This window comes from Wyeomyia smithii, chromosome 2, assembly GCF_029784165.1.
Source record: "Wyeomyia smithii strain HCP4-BCI-WySm-NY-G18 chromosome 2, ASM2978416v1, whole genome shotgun sequence".
Lineage (NCBI taxonomy): Eukaryota > Metazoa > Arthropoda > Insecta > Diptera > Culicidae > Wyeomyia > Wyeomyia smithii.
In genome coordinates this window covers 225949807-225965854 of record NC_073695.1, presented here as the reverse complement: position 1 = coordinate 225965854, position 16048 = coordinate 225949807, and the positions used below count along the sequence as shown (strand labels likewise).

The window sequence follows — 16048 nt, the reverse complement described above, 5'->3', positions numbered from 1 at the left end:
TCTAGATGACTGCACTCTATATACACAAGCCAGACAAAAATTCGGCATTAGTAGTTCAAGCTTAGGAGACGATCTCACAAGTGTTGAAAACTTAATTAAATTTATTAAAGAAACAAAACTAGATACAGTAGGTTTCCGTTTTTGGCATGCTCCGTTTTTGGCACACTCCGATTTTGGCAACAAAGGGTTCCGTTTTTGGCAACATTTTTTAGTACATAGTATACAATGATTTACACAACAAACTGAGCTGATTTTAACACCCGTTCTAGGTTGAAACTGATTCAACTGAAACTGAAAACATCTTACGCCTGATGGTTTCTAACGAGCTCAACTACCAACACTATTGATATGCCGCACAGTGGAACACTTAGAACATCAAACCTGATCATAATTATTTTAATATTTTTTTTTTGCACTGAAAACGTATCATATAGTGATAACCAGGCCCGGATTTGAGGGGAACCAAGGGAGCAAATGCCCCAGGCCTCTCGACTCGAGGGCTCCCCCTAGACGAGGTGAAGACCTTTTTTGCTCGTTACCTTCTAGCGGTTGTGAAGGCGTAGCACAACAAAAACAGGCCCCACGAAAAAATCTGCCCCGGGCCCTCCAGCGCCCAAATCCGGCTCTGGTGATAACAAAAACTTATGAGAGGAGCTGGGCATATTTTTGCATAGAATAACCCACCTAAAAGTGATATATGCCCGTTCTTATAATAAATCCTAAATTAAGTCATGTTCGGCTCAAAATTCATCCAAATACTATTTATCATTAAATGACTTTTCGGTACACTTTTCCATCGTTTGACAAAGTTTCATTCTTGTAACCATGGCTACAACTATCCCAGAAGCGAAAATAAAATTATTTCTTGATTATTTTTACATTTTTACATTAATACATTTTTACACTGATTATTTTTACATTTTTACATTTGCGATAAAACACGAAACCGGAATAATCTGGAAGGTTTTTTTCTTCACCAATATAACCCAAAATATTAGCACGAACACCAGAGCATTTGGAGAGAAAACCTTACGCGCTAAGTACCCATTCCTGTTCGATTAACCTTCTTTAACAATCTCCATCGTTGTTATGTTTAGAAATCGATTGTTTATCTTCGAAACGTTATATATTAGCTAACGGTATCAAAGCGTAACTGTCATCCACAAAAAACTGTTCAATTGCGGTCGGTTCAAACCCCTCGTTACGACCGTAAACATAACTTTTGGATGTTGACAAGCTGTCAAATGATCAAGCAAACATCACACTTCAAAATGAAACACTACACAACAGAGTTGACTTAGTTTGAGTTTTTCACTTTTGCTCAGGTTTGAAACATATTTACTTCTATGTGTTCCTTAGACATATGCTTAGTTTAAGGGGACTGTTCTGTCAATAATTTTGTAACGATGGAATTCATCCACGAGGTCTTTTGTCTTCTTTTTTATGTTTGTTTACATGCAAAGTATATGTTTTTCATAATTTATTTCAAATAAAGCAAGCGTGACTATTTGCAGTTCTTCTAGAGTGATATTTCACAAAGCGCAAAATTCAAATTTTGAAAATTAATTAAAAATTTATCAAAAGACTAATCGGTAGCTGTTACTCATCAAATGGGTAAAAATTTTACTCAATAAAATATCGTGCAACTTTTTGAAATTTGGGTGAAATTTTTCTTATTTATGGGTAACTTAAATTCAACGTGTACTTGACTCCAACTGTAAACAACGCACTGGCGATATAACAGGTCTGGCAATTAAAAACCAGCCGTCTTTTACACTCATTTGCTTTCAAATGGAACAGAGAGTTTGACGTGACAGACACTGTTGTACAAGCGCTGCGAGAGAATAAAAGCGACGACAAATTTGAAATTTGTTATTACTGTACGAATAAGACGAATTTTGTTAAAAACCCATTTAATCGTATAAATAATTAATTTTCATAATAGTTTTGAAGTCTCAAATTGAATTTATTGATCACAAAAAAGGTTTCTTTTTTGGCACGGTTCCAGTTTTGCCAACTGAAATTTAAAATTTTGTTGCCAAAAACAGAAACCTACTGTACTCAAATTTAGACTAACATAATTTGTAAGTAGATAAATTATTTTGAATTGTAAAAACATGTATCTATAGAACTAGGTATTAAAAGCCATATATGTGCTGTGTACCCATTCCCTCTTAATAATAATAATAATAATTCGATTTGTACTTTATCGTTGCTTGAATATACTTCCGGTTTTGTTGGCTTCATGTATGTACAAATGTGATTTCTGTTCACAATGTTTCAACGAAAAATATAGCTTTGATTACGCACTATAGAAAAGAATTTTTGCAGCGCAGCAATCGGCCTATAGAGTGTTGAAGAGTATTTTTTGGGATTGTCAAGGCGTTTATCGACTACCTTGAATTTGGTAAAAAAAATGAATCTATCGGATGTTGAAATCAAGGCAAAATGGCCCCATAAAATGATGAAAATGGTGGTCTTTCACCAAAACAACGCTCCCGCTCATTCTTACTGCGATAGACCGCTAACCGAAACGTAAAATGTGGTTCATATACACCGCAAGCTTTTTTTTCTCGGCTATGACTTAAAGGATATAAACATTTTAGTAATCGTACCATTTCGTTTTGATTCACTCTCTCTGAACTTTTTTCTAGCTTTAATTCCAACGCTAGAAATAATTTTTACCTATTGATTCAGTAGTCAACTTTTTAGCCAGAATGATTCAAAGGTACTAGGTTTAGGTAAGGTTTTACCCAATTCAGTAAGAAATGATTGAACGCGTCCTTGGCTTGGTGAAAAGTATAATAACTTTTTCAGTGGTAATATGGAGTTAAGGACTAAGGGCATTTTCAACGGTGGTCTATTTTCGAAACAACTTTATACTAGATTCACACCAGCGAAACCTGAATAAAGCCAGCTAATATAGACCAACTTTTCGTTCTCCGCACCGGTGTTGTATATCTTGTTGTTTTAAACCGTTGACATCTGTCACTCTGTCAACAATTCAATACCCGATGCTATCAGTTTATGAGACTTGTTATGATAAAGAGCACTCAATATTTAACAAACGGAAATTCGATAATTTTTACGCATATTAAACGATTACTTTGGCAAGACACTTCATATCCACAAGACTTTATGGATTTTACGGTTTGACACGAGCGTCAGTAACATTTCTCAGGTTGGATTGGTATGATCGAAAAATTTCTGCTACAAATAGGGCTTCGGAGGATAGCAAAAAATTTCCCTTTTTCTGGTTGGTTCTTTGAAGCCAAAAACGACAAACCTGTTCATTTTCTTCTTCAGAAAAGCTACAAAAATGAATTATGAATTGTCATGAAAAATCTTTGTTTTGTTTATTCTCCAACACTCGCAAAACGCTTATATGGAAATAGCTCAATATGAGGTACACTAAAGTCGCTTTTTACGCGTTTTTTACGCGGATTCCGGATATATACGCGGTATTTTTTTGCGCGGATTTCGGTTTCCCTTCACTCGGAATGCAGAATTAACGTGGGTTTTTTCACGCGGATTCCGGAATTCACGCGGTTTTTTTTACGGGGCACGTATCCCCCGCGTAAAAAGCGACAGCGGGTTTTAGAACGATCTATTTCTTGTTAAAAAAAAATGACAAAAGTAGACCAAAACGTATACCAGTTTCAAATTTTTTCAATTTAGATCTGGTATAAAACAAAATTTACACTACCGGTGCAGCAGTGAATTTAAGTTTGTTATCAAAAAAATAGAACAAAACAACGGTTTGGACCACTGCTGAAGATGCCCTAAGTCATCAGCACATCCAATGAATTCATAGCTAAGCTGCGTCAGCTTGTTAGGGAGAATGTCTACAACTAGTGACCATAGCAGGGGAGAGAGAACTTCTCTCCGAGGACATCCTCTCATTATGTCTACTGTGATAGATGCTTCTCCTAATACAGCTGTGATTTTCTTGCTTAGAAGCAGTGTATTGTCATAGTATTGTCCACTTTTTTATTTTGTAGAACCGTGTCAACAGTTGTAAAGGACGTGTTATCGAAAGCTCCCTCGATATCGGGAAAAGCGCAGACCGAGGTTTCTATATTTTTCAACGACTTCTCGATCTTCGTCACTAAGCAAGGTAGATAGTTTTTAGTAAATTTACCCTGTTGATATGCATATTGATGTTTTCATAAGGGTAAGTCCTTCGGAAATATTTTGAGGATGTAATTTTTCGTATTTTTCTCCATCGGAAAGAGTTAACTTGAGTTTTATAAACCCCATAGTTTCGGGCCATAGTTCGTCTTTTTGCCTGGCTTTGGTGTAAACAGAACATTAACGTTTCGTCAGTTACCCGGGAATTATCTCAGAGTGAAGCCAGCTCGTAAGAGGTATGGACATGAGTACGTCGTCCGATTTTGTAGGACAATTATTAAAATGCCATCCGGTTCTGGTGACTTTATAGACTTAAAAGAGCTTACTTTCCAGTTATTGGAAGTCTCCGTGAACATTTGACGAATAATGACTGCGGAATCACGTTACGCCATGCGCCTGGATCCGAGGTTTTATAGCTCTTCAATATTAGATCCGAAGGTCACTAGTGAGATGTTCATATGAACCTCCAGCGTTTTTTTGGTAGTAACAGTCAGACTACCATTCCCCTTTTTAAGTTGACCATGACCATTCACATGATCATTGGACATCACTTTTTGCTTTTTGCATGTCCTCACAGAATGGAACTTTTGATTTTATTTATTTATTAATTTCGTCAAGCAAATGTAGACTACAGTTGTAATAATACAATGTTTTCTTATATTCTATATAATATTTCCAGTAGTTAGTCGTTTTTCGATTTGATTTCTGCCCATAGTGATGTCGATATTTTCGCAGTGCAGATAATAGTGACGCATCATGCGATTTATTGGGCCAGTTTTTGAGTAGTTTGTTCTGTAAGAGCTTCCCGAAAATATTTTACGATTTCTTACTTGACGACTGGGTGCATAAAAATTTAGTTGCGATAATAATTTAAAAGATTGCACGCGTTGAGAATCAATGTCATTGATAAAGCAAATCATTGAAAGTTAGCGGCGTTTTTTTAGTGCTTGTATGTCTATAATGATGCAACGTGCTTCATATGATGGTAAGGGAAATGCTGTCCAATTTAGCTTACGAAGCGCGTACAAAAGAAATTGTTTTTGGACAGATTCAATGCGTTCTTCATGTGTGACATTATTGGGATTCCATACAATGCTACAATAATATATATATATATATATATATATATATATATATATATATATATATATATATATATATATATATATATATATATATATATATATATATATATATATATATATATATATATATATATATATATATATATAATAGTTTGATTATGTATGGGTCTTGGAAAGTATGACCGAAGCGTTTTATAAAGCCCAGCATACTTTTTGCTTTGTTAATTATTGTATTATAATGTTCTATGAATGTAAGTTTGGAGTCTAAGACTACGCCTAGGTCCCTTACGATTTAGCATTTTTCGCGGGTGCGGTCGGTTTTTTCAAATGTGGTGTATATTTCTTGAAAAAAGTGGCAAAAAGACTACATATTTCATTACTAGTGTGTCCTAAATTACTGTCAAGATGCATTCGTGATGGAAAGTTGTTACTTTTTAGTTTGGTTTTTACGTAATTGAAGAAGTTCTTAGGGCAAGACATGATTTGATGTGCGATTTTACGGTTAAGTTCTTCATGTGCAATATTAATGGCTGCGTCAAGTTGACAGCAAATTTCTTTGTACTTTTGAAGATTCTCGTTATTGTTGATCTGAGGGGTTATAGAACATAGAGCATCCCAGTTGGACGTAATTTCAGCCCTGTTGAACATGCGTCTAGCTTTCCGACGAAGGTTGCTGAGTGTTTCGTTCCATCAGGGCACGTGACAGCAGTCTGTCCGTTTTGTTCACGGACAGTTTGAGGTTGAAGCTTTCGTGGTCTTGTAATGTAAGTCATTTACTGCGACAGTAAGTAGGGAAGCTGGATAGCCGATTGAGGTGATAGACAGGCTTGCGGCCTCCATTATTGCCATATGAGATACCCTCGACGTTTGTCGTCGTGCAGGTGGACCTGCTTATGCTAGGTATCAAGGTTTTCAGCTGGTCGGGCTTTTAGCGCTTGTGTTTGATTTTTTTTTTGTTCTCGCTTGTTTTCCGTCGGTCTAGTTCCGCCACTGTTGTGGCCAATCACCGACGCCCAGGGAGGCGACTCCACACCCAGGACCCTAACTCACGACCCGTTTATTCACGGACCGGCGCCAACGGCTTTACTTCCTCATGCGATGGAAGGCGTGATCCCAGAGATTTTTCGCCTCAGAAAATCTCCCGGTGTCGGCTAGGATTGAATCTAGACCAGTTGGGTTGGTTGTGAGTGGATCACGCCACCTCACAACCATCGACACCTTTGTCGGCGGTGGGATTCGAACCCAGACGTCGAGCGTGGTTGGCGGAGACGTTACCAACCACACTAGGCCCCCGCTCGCTTGTGTTTGATGACGCTTTTTTAGCCGACTGTTGTCACTAAGTTGCGACCTATCCTAACCTTAGTTACGACCTATCAGTAAGTCTAATCGACTGGTTGACGAATTAAGCTTATAGCCTTCTCGCGTGAATAGCCTAAAGGGTGTTATGGTAAAATACTGGCCAGACGAAAAATTGTGAAAATCGGACAATTTTTTGTCAAAAATTTAACCATGTTTTTTTATCAGGTTTATTTCATACAGAATAAAGGAAGTATATCGACTCAAAAGTCAAGCTTCCTCTTCAGCGAATGTGAATTCCCGAACTTTTCTCTTAACTCTTTCCATCAAGTTTTGTACAGCTTTCTTGATCACTCGGTTCGCCGCGGAACGCCAGTTAGTCTTGAACTGCATCTCGTTGACAACTGGCTTTCGTGTCTTCTTGAAGTTCCGTTTCGTATTTCAGGCAATTTTGCACATAAGTTTCCTGGTTGACGCGATGAAAATGTTGGCTTTCAAACCACAGGAAGAGATGACCTGCCACACGAGATATTGCTTCGCAAATTTCGACAGCTTCAAACTCTGTCACCTTTCCACTTTCATTATTTTGTACCACGCAATCAAACTTTGTCAACATCTTCACGCACAGCATTTGCGATCGTTGTCTGGCCGATATGTTTTGATTATCGTCACGATTTGGAGTCACCAGCTTCTTGTAAGTGGACATCCCGGCTAACTTCTGAGCTCGATTCACAGTTGTAAATGACACTCCCAGCTTGCTTGCGGCAACTCGGACGAAAAGGTTGGGATTCCGCTGCAAACTGCTGGCTACTATTTTCGTCGTTTCTGCGGCCTTCGGATTTCGATTTTTCCCCGATCCTATCTTCCAGTCGACAAACGTTCTCCAAACACTTTCATTGCGTTGATAATGGTTGATTTTTCCACATTTTGCCTACTTGGCGTGCGAGTAGTTGCTTCTCTTGCTTCGACGCCATTTGAACAACTGAAAAGCAATTGTCAAAATCAAATATAACGCAAGATACTATACACACACATCTGTATAATGAGGGGTGTTCAAGATTATTTTGATACACGTTAAAAATAATACGGCAAATTAAAGTTGACCAATTTTTGACCGTAGCTCCCTTTAGTCATGGTTAGGGTTTAAGACGATCATTCTCCTTTCCAGGAGCTTTGGACCCCTTGTTTTTCTGTTTTCAATAATTTAAGTTTATTTGTACAGGCAAAAATGAAACTGAAGAGAGTTGTCACAGACGGAGTTAAAGAGGGTATGAATGCAAAAAAAAAACTGAGGAACTACAAAAAATAGCCTGGACATTGTTTAAAGGGCTCTTGGAGTCAAAAGCTGAATGCAATGCTGAACCAAACCATGCATAATATTCAAAAACAACCCCACAAAAATCAAAAAAAAAAAATATATGGAAAAACTTAGGAATCCAACAGAATTGAAAAAACTGCAAAAGAGTGGGTTTGTAGCTGAAAAAAGTTATTTTTTCATAAATCACGATTGGGCAACCTGAAAACAATTTTTTAGAAAGTCGAAATGTTCTACAAAAATGCTATAAATAACATTATTTTTCAATTTAGGGCTGAGCATCTTGACTATTTCAACATCGATTTTTTTTGGGACAGCCTACTGGACATCTGAAAACTTATGTCATGTCAAAGATATGTTTTATGAACAAAAAAGAAAACATCTGAAATCTGGGCATGAGTTATCATTGTATATGATTATGGTAAACTGAAAATATTTAAACATAAGGATCATTTTTATCAGACCCATACGACGTTAGGGTTTAAAGCCAAATTAATTGAGTAATACTTACTCTTTTCAGCACCCTAGAGCGTGGCTCGTGCTGTATCAAAAATCGTCCTCCACTCTCGTTGGTCCTGGGCCACTCGTTGCCAATTCCCTAGGCGTCTCGACACTCGTAGATCTTGAAACTGATCTTCAACCTGGTCAAGTCATCTGGCACGTTGAGTCCCTCGGTTTCTGATGCAGGGGGGAGTCCTTGAAGAGGACCGATTTTACCACATTATTGTCCGTCATCCTCGCGACATGTCCAGCCCATCGCAGCCTTCCGACCTTTTTTTTTTTTTGTTCTCGCTTATTTTCCGTCGGTCTAGTTCCGCCACTGTTGTGGCCAATCACCGACGCCCAGGGAGGCGACTCCACACCCAGGACCCTAACTCACGACCCGTTTATTAACGGACCGGCGCCAACGGCTTTACTTCCTCATGCGATGGAAGGCGTGATCCCAGAGATTTTTCGCCTCAGAAAATCTCCCGGTGTCGGCTAGGATTGAATCTAGACCAGTTGGGTTGGTTGTGAGTGGATCACGCCACCTCACAACCATCGACACCTATGTCGGCGGTGAGATTCGAACCCAGGTGTCGAGCGTGGTTGGCGGAGACGTTACCAACCACACTAGGCCCCCGCTCTGGTAGCCTTCCGACCTTCAACAGGTGCACAGTTGGAACGTCTCTCTCTAAGTAGTACATGCAGCTCGTGATTCATACGTCTGCGCCACTCTCCATTTTTGGTACTTCGCCGAATATTATCCCCAACACTTTACGTTCACAACCGGCTAGTGCGCGTATGTCCTCCGTGAGCAGCGTTACGGTTTCAAGTCCATAGAGAACTACTGGTCTAATTAGGGTTTCGTACATCATCAGTTTTGTGCGGCGCCTTGTGCTCCTAGATCGAAGCGTCCTGCGAAGACCAGATTTCCAGCTTGTATACGTCGTTGGATCTCATTTTCTTATGTTATTGTCAGTGGTTAGGCGTAACGCAAATTACGTAACGCTAAAACTCTAGATCTAGACCCTCCCTATGTAACAATAAGTAACGATCGATATGACTCACCCCCCCCCCCCCTAAAATTACATAACGCTGAACAACCTGGGTCAAATTTTGAATTTCGAGCCAGCATCGTAGTTACGTAACTGTCCCTACTACCCCCCTCCCCACTATGCAACAATAAGTAACGCTGACGAAACCCCCTCCCTCCCCCTTCATGCGTTACGTAATTTGTGTACGACGCCTTACCAGAGATCCTAAGTATAGGAACTTAGCTATCGCTTCAAGTTCATCGTCATCCACTGTCTCACTGTCTGTGGGAGAGGAATGTTGGTTGCTCTCGAGCCTCTTATTTTCCTATACTCGGTTTCGACGCATTAATTTTTTTTGGGTTGGTGTAGATTGCTTCCGCCGTCCCAAAGTTCCTAGTAATAACGTCGAGGTCGCCTGCGAAACCTATGAGTTGGCTACCTTTACTGAAAATCGTTCCTCTCGTTCCGATTACACTCTCAAGAGTAATGTAGAACAATGCTTAGGGTGGTCAATCTCCTTGTCTCAACCCTCTGAGTTTCCCCGATACGCCCACGTAGCACATCACTAGATACAAGGTAGCTTTGATAAGTCGTGTCAGTTCACCCGGAGAACCGTAGTCGTGAATTTTTTGCCATAGCTGGTCTCGATCGACTGTAGCCTTGGAGTCCACGAAGACGTGATGTGTGGGCACGTTGTACTCCCGGCATTTCTGGAGGATCTGCCGGAGAGTGAAGATTTGATCCGTAGTAGCGTGTGCTTGTGTGAAGCCCGCTTGGCACTGCCCTGCGTATCCTTTTTCGAAGTGGAGAAAAATGACGAAGCAGAATTTGGAAGAAGACTTTGTAGGCGGCATTAATCAACGTTATACGTTTTGTAGATTTATAGACAACGCCTTTAATCCATTCCTCCGGTAGTCTCTCTTTTCCCAAAATCTTGAAAATTACACAGTGGAGTGCCATTGCAAGTGCCTCTTCGCTGTATTCATGAAGCTCTTCCGAAAGTCTGTCCTTGCCTGCTGTTCGATTGTCCTTTAGTGACCCAATTTCTCGTTTGATCTCCAGAGTTCCTGGAGCTGGGACATTGTTATCGTTTGTAGGCACTCCATGGTTAACTTCCCTTACGCCTCCTTTCATTATTTTGAGGTGCTTATCGAAAAAATACTTCCACCTGTTGACCACCTAGCACTACCCTTACTAACACGCAGAGAATCCTTAGTAAGAATCCCCAGGATACCTTTAACTCGGTGACGGAATCGTGAAAGGAATCGCAAACACGATCTGGAGGATTCCCACTCACGATTCATATTCAAGAATCCTAGAATCCTAGAGCCATATACAGGACATTCCTGAGGATTCTTTTTTCAGGAATCCTTTTCAAGGACGCTCGCGAATCCAATGTGAGGAATCCTAGAGAATCTATGCGAATCGTATGTGTTCGTCCGGGTAGCTTGTGCTGGTTTAAGTGAAACCAACACTTTCAAAATATTAGGTGCGTAACTAAGTTCTCACTACTGTTCGCCAGCAGTAAGTTCTAGTCGATTTTGACATATTTAAAACGACCTGAACCAACATAACACGCGACGTGTCACGGGACAAAACACTTATGGTTCTTTTACCTTTTGAGTCGACCGGTTTTAGGCATGATATTGCTCATCAACAGGACATGTTCTATTGATGGGCAATATCGCGTCCGGAACCGGTCGACTCAAAAAGTAATTTTAACATCCTTTTTTCGTTTGTAAGAACCAGAAATGTTTTGTACCGTGACACGCCACGTGTTATGTTGTTTGTATCACTGGTCTTACGTTGCACAAATCATAAATATGAGTGACATGAAGCAAGCTGAGATTTGTGGTAAACAAACCGCTTTGACACGTTAGCGATTTTATGTCATAGTCTTTTAGTTGTGTGAACATGTTTGACTTTGTGCCAAATTATCGATATTTGTGGGAGGTGTTACTTTTTTCATTTCATTTGAAGAAAACAGCGGTTGAAGCGCACCGCGAGTTAGAAAAAAGTTTACGGAAATGCTGGTAACTTTGATGTTGATGACAATTCGCGTAAAGGAAGGCCTAAAAAACCTTCGAGAATGCTGAAGTTATAGAAATTGCTCGATGAGAATCCATGCCAAACACAGGCAGGGCCAGCGTCACATTATTGTCCCGAACAGGTAGTAACGGGTAGTAAGGTAGTAAGTAAGGACCAGGGCTGTCATTTGCACACTCATTGCGCTCAGGTGTTAATTTTACGTCAAGGCTCAACGAGAACGGTACCTACCCATTTTGACAACCAACAGGCACAAAGAGAAAGATCGAAAACGAAATGACTATGGAAGATATCACCAAGTGAGAAATATTTCAAAAGAGGGAGAACGGAACAACACTTTGTGCTGCTTTTTGTGACACATTGCGTGAGCACAAAGAGCTTCAGTTTGAGCAGTTTGCGTTGCGTTGCGTATACATTTTTGAGAATTTATTTAAACACGATTCTCAATGGCGTGGACGTGTTTCTTAGGACATATTACGCACGTCCAGACATATTCTTGTCCCGGTATTCATATACAATCGCTACATGCATTCACTATTGATACCGTTCATTAGGTTGGTAATGAGTTTTATTGAAAAAATTGTCTTTCGTCGCATTTAGAAGTTCGTTCAGTCGAAAAGTGAATATTTTAACCGATCGGTTTTTTTCATTTATTGTTTTTGGATAAAACCAGATCTCGATGTTTAATGCATTTTTAAGACATTTATACATTTTAAATTTATGAACTACGTGTTTTTTTCATTGGTCACAAAATAATGCTTTCGTGTTCCCGAAGTCAGATTAAGCTAAAGTTTAGTATGGGAACTTTTTTCGAAGACAAAACTGTTGAGCCGTACTTCTAAACGAAATTCGAAAAGTCGATTTCTTTTGCCACCCTACTGTTCATGTACGAGACATATTGAGGCTATCTCCTGGAAGACACCATTTTTAGTATTGAAACAAAACCCATTGAGCAGCATTGAAAATTAGCTCCTAAACTATTTCAGTAGGAGTCAAATGAAGTACAAAAACCAAAAAAAAAAAAAATCAATACTAAAATCCGATAATTATTGCCCCAAGCAACACACAAAGTAAAACACAATATGTGGTGTCGCAACAAAGTGTACTCAGTCGCATTTTTTCCGTGCGAAAGAAATACAAAAGAGCGAATGGGGAGAAGAGAACACAAGCGAAATATCAGGAGTGGCACGCACAGTTTGATGGCAAATGTGTTGTGTACAAATTTGTGTGGTTCTGTCTGCACTGAGGTGAATTCCAGCCCTGTGGGTGACAAAGGCGTAGCCTTTATACAATATCGCACAATATTATTCATCAATTCCTCCTCAATTTTTGCGGCAAAATTAATGGAGTAGATGTCAGGTTTGCCCAGAAATTCTCGATGGGACGCAACTTGGGGACGTTGGGCGAGTTCGTCAACTTTGGTATCACATAGATTTTCAGCCGCTCCATCTCCTCTAACCCGGATCTAGTGTTTGCTTTGAGTAGTGGGCCTACACTAGATCCGGCCAGAGCTCCGTGTCTTCACCCTTATGGTATTTCTTAATGAACGACGCAGCCTCCGGCAGGCACGTTTTACTTTAAATTTCCTCGTTCACGGCCAATACGAGGCGAAAGATGAGGGGCTTTGACATCCCCTTCTCGTTGATTGTCAGTTACAGCAGCACCTTTATGGAAAAATTATTAGGTGGAATGAACTGTACCTCAGAGCTCACTTCTTTCGTGGGGAAAATTAAAAACGAAGTTCCCTGCCAGTCGTTGCCATTCGAGAAGAGATAGGTCTCAACATTTATCACCTCCGCCACGTCGCGATATGCTGGAAAAATCGGCTTCAGCATCTTATTCAGCCGCTGCTGCTGCGTTATTGCATGCAGCTTCGAGACCAGTGGACGAACCTGCCGCCTCCTGACATGTATGTCCATGTTCGCCAGGTACTTTTTCACTGTTTGGCCGGTACGCAGCGATCTAGTAACTTTTCCCTTGGTCTTCCACATCTGCATTCTTTGGAGCTTCTTGTCGCTCAGAGTCGTCGGCCGTCCTGAAACGGGCGATGCCCTGATTGTAGTCCAATAGTGCCAAGGTGTCGTCGATACCGGAACAGGCGGCCCTGTGTCATACGATGTCCGTTTTCGACGCGGCGGGGTAACGTTCTTGGGGCGCGCACACTTCTGAACGAAATAGCTCCCCTGTTTTCGCCATCACGGTTAGAGTTAGAGTCATTTTTTTCTGCTACTCATCGGTTTGCAATGCAACACAGTTTCGTCTTCTCAAGTCTCTATCCAGTATTTAAGCTTAATCGGACTTCTGATGAGGTTTCACTTGCAGTCGTGAAAGTTTTACTTCTTTTAACAACAAAAAAGCACAAGAGTAGTTCTTCAAGTTTTCGAAACTTTTTTTTTTTATAGCAAATCTATAATTTCATCTATATCTATTATGAAATGTCGAGATTTATGAGATGTTATCTCATAAAAAAACTGTTTGAAAAACACTAACCTTTGCACTGGGACATGGAAACTTTTGCACTGGGAGACTCGACTCGAGCTACACCAGAAAATACAAGATACACTCTCTGCTCAAACTATGACCGCTTCGAGGCTCTACTTCAGATTAAGCTCGAATTTGGCATGGGAAATTTTTATGAGAAGACGAAACTTTAGAACCCTATCGTAATTGAACCTCGAAGAGTCGATTTCCATTGGAACTATAATCAACAATCAAAAAATGGTAAAAATGAAAACTATTTAGATAGGTGCAAAATATATTGAATCCAAGACTAAAAATGCTTACAAGCGGTAACTGCAATATTTTTTATCTAGGAGCCAACATTCAAAAATTTTTGATCGATTAGAAAAAAGTCAGAAAATTTAAAATTAAAAAGGGAGTCTTTTATGAAAGTATTTAGCAGGTATGATTGAAAATTGTAACCATTAAATATGATCACGTGGATTTTAATATAGACGTGTTTTTTCATGTGTAACTTTATACGCGTTACGTATATTATACGTAAAAAGCCACGTAGTTGAGCCGATTCTAAACAGTTGCAGTTTTTAATAGTTTCTGATTCGGCACAAATCAGAAAAAAACACTTCTTTCGTTACAACAAGTCTGGTGTTGAATAATCATAGAAAACAAACAAATTCGGGAACAATTAAAACAATAATTCTTCTACTTGAGAACCTTTACAACTGTACATAAATTTGTAGTTTGTTGTAGTTAACTCGCTCAAAGATATCCATCGAAAAATTTGTCGATTTTCGAACATAGAAAATATTTTTTTTTTTTGGTTTCGTTCGATAGTTCCGTGTGGGTAAGTACCCTTATGGATATTTTCCTAGTGAGTACTACTACCCACATGAACTGCCGGCCCTGAACACAGGAATGGCTTGCTCCGGTATCCACCAATCTTTTATTAAAATTTTTAATAAAAAAAACAGTGAGTTGGTTTGCAGCAAAAATCTGGCTTTATTTCCGTAGTCAAACAAGTACAGAGTCGTCATTTTTCGTGAACACTGAAAAAGAAAAATAAGCTTAGTTACACTTAGAGAAGATGTCACTGTAATTAATTCACCTTTGAAATCAAAAGATGTCGCACATAAGCTTCAAAAATGTTAGTTATTGTTCTTCTCACTCCCAGCAGACTTTGAATATATTTCGTTTTCGGCATTCTATTTTTTCTATATAAACTTATGATGTACAACAAACCGTTTTGAGATTTATTATCAGTATTTCTTAGTTGAGCCTTAGTCTGGGTTGATCCACAACCAGCCATCAGGATGGCCTTCGTTATAACTCCTAATCAACAGAAAACAACACCATTATATTCTGTTTTGAGTTTTAAGTTTACGACATGGATCTTTTGTACGTTCCAAAATTTGTTCTTAACTGTAGAATATTATACCACTATTCTACGCGCTGCGGTTGTTTATCAAGCTTTACAAATATCAATGCTATAAATTCTCCAATTCGAGACTCCTTTCCCTTTGTGTTGCCTTTAATTAAAACTAAATTACCACCATAAATTCATCTGCTTAATTCCGTGATGTAAGTGCCCAGGCAGGCTCGTCCCCGGATCCGATCCGTCGTGCAGCAGGGAAATCCACTTAAAACGGAGGATGCTATTTTGGCCCGTTAAACACTCCGCAGCCATTCAGCAGTGCTCAAGTATCAGACAATGGAGCACTCTACTTGCGATTGAGAATTTCGTTGCCATTTCAGTTCCTGTCCATTCTCGAAAACAACCTTGAAGCCAAACCATTTTTAACATCCCATCCGGGCAGAGGAGAAAAAAGTTAATTCACTTTGATCCCTCCGGTTTTCCGGAATGGATCCGGTACGACGTCGACAAAAACAACAACAACCTCCCGAGCGATATCCTTTTCGGCGGACAGAACGCAGCGCAGTTCCAGCGATGCTTATCTGCCGTTCGTGCATTCCTTTGTGAAAATGGAAAAGAAGCTGCTGCCACAGTACCTAACCCAGACGCAGACAGGAGTGGGAGGATTGCTTTCTTACTTACATCCAAATCCATCCGTCCGTCAGCAATACCGAGAGCACTTTCCGCCGGATTGACCCGAAAGCTAGAATAAATCCTCGTGAAATTCCAATTGCGTCGCCACAGGTCCCAGCAGCGCGCCGAGCAACACTGCGGAATATCGCACAGG

General features: G+C 39.8%; 1 protein-coding gene across 1 annotated transcript in view; it reads left to right on the top strand.

Moving 5' to 3' along the window:
* The window catches only part of LOC129725692 (uncharacterized), a 239805-nt gene that overhangs the window by 43803 nt on the left and 179954 nt on the right, over positions 1–16048 (top strand). The window lies entirely within an intron of this gene.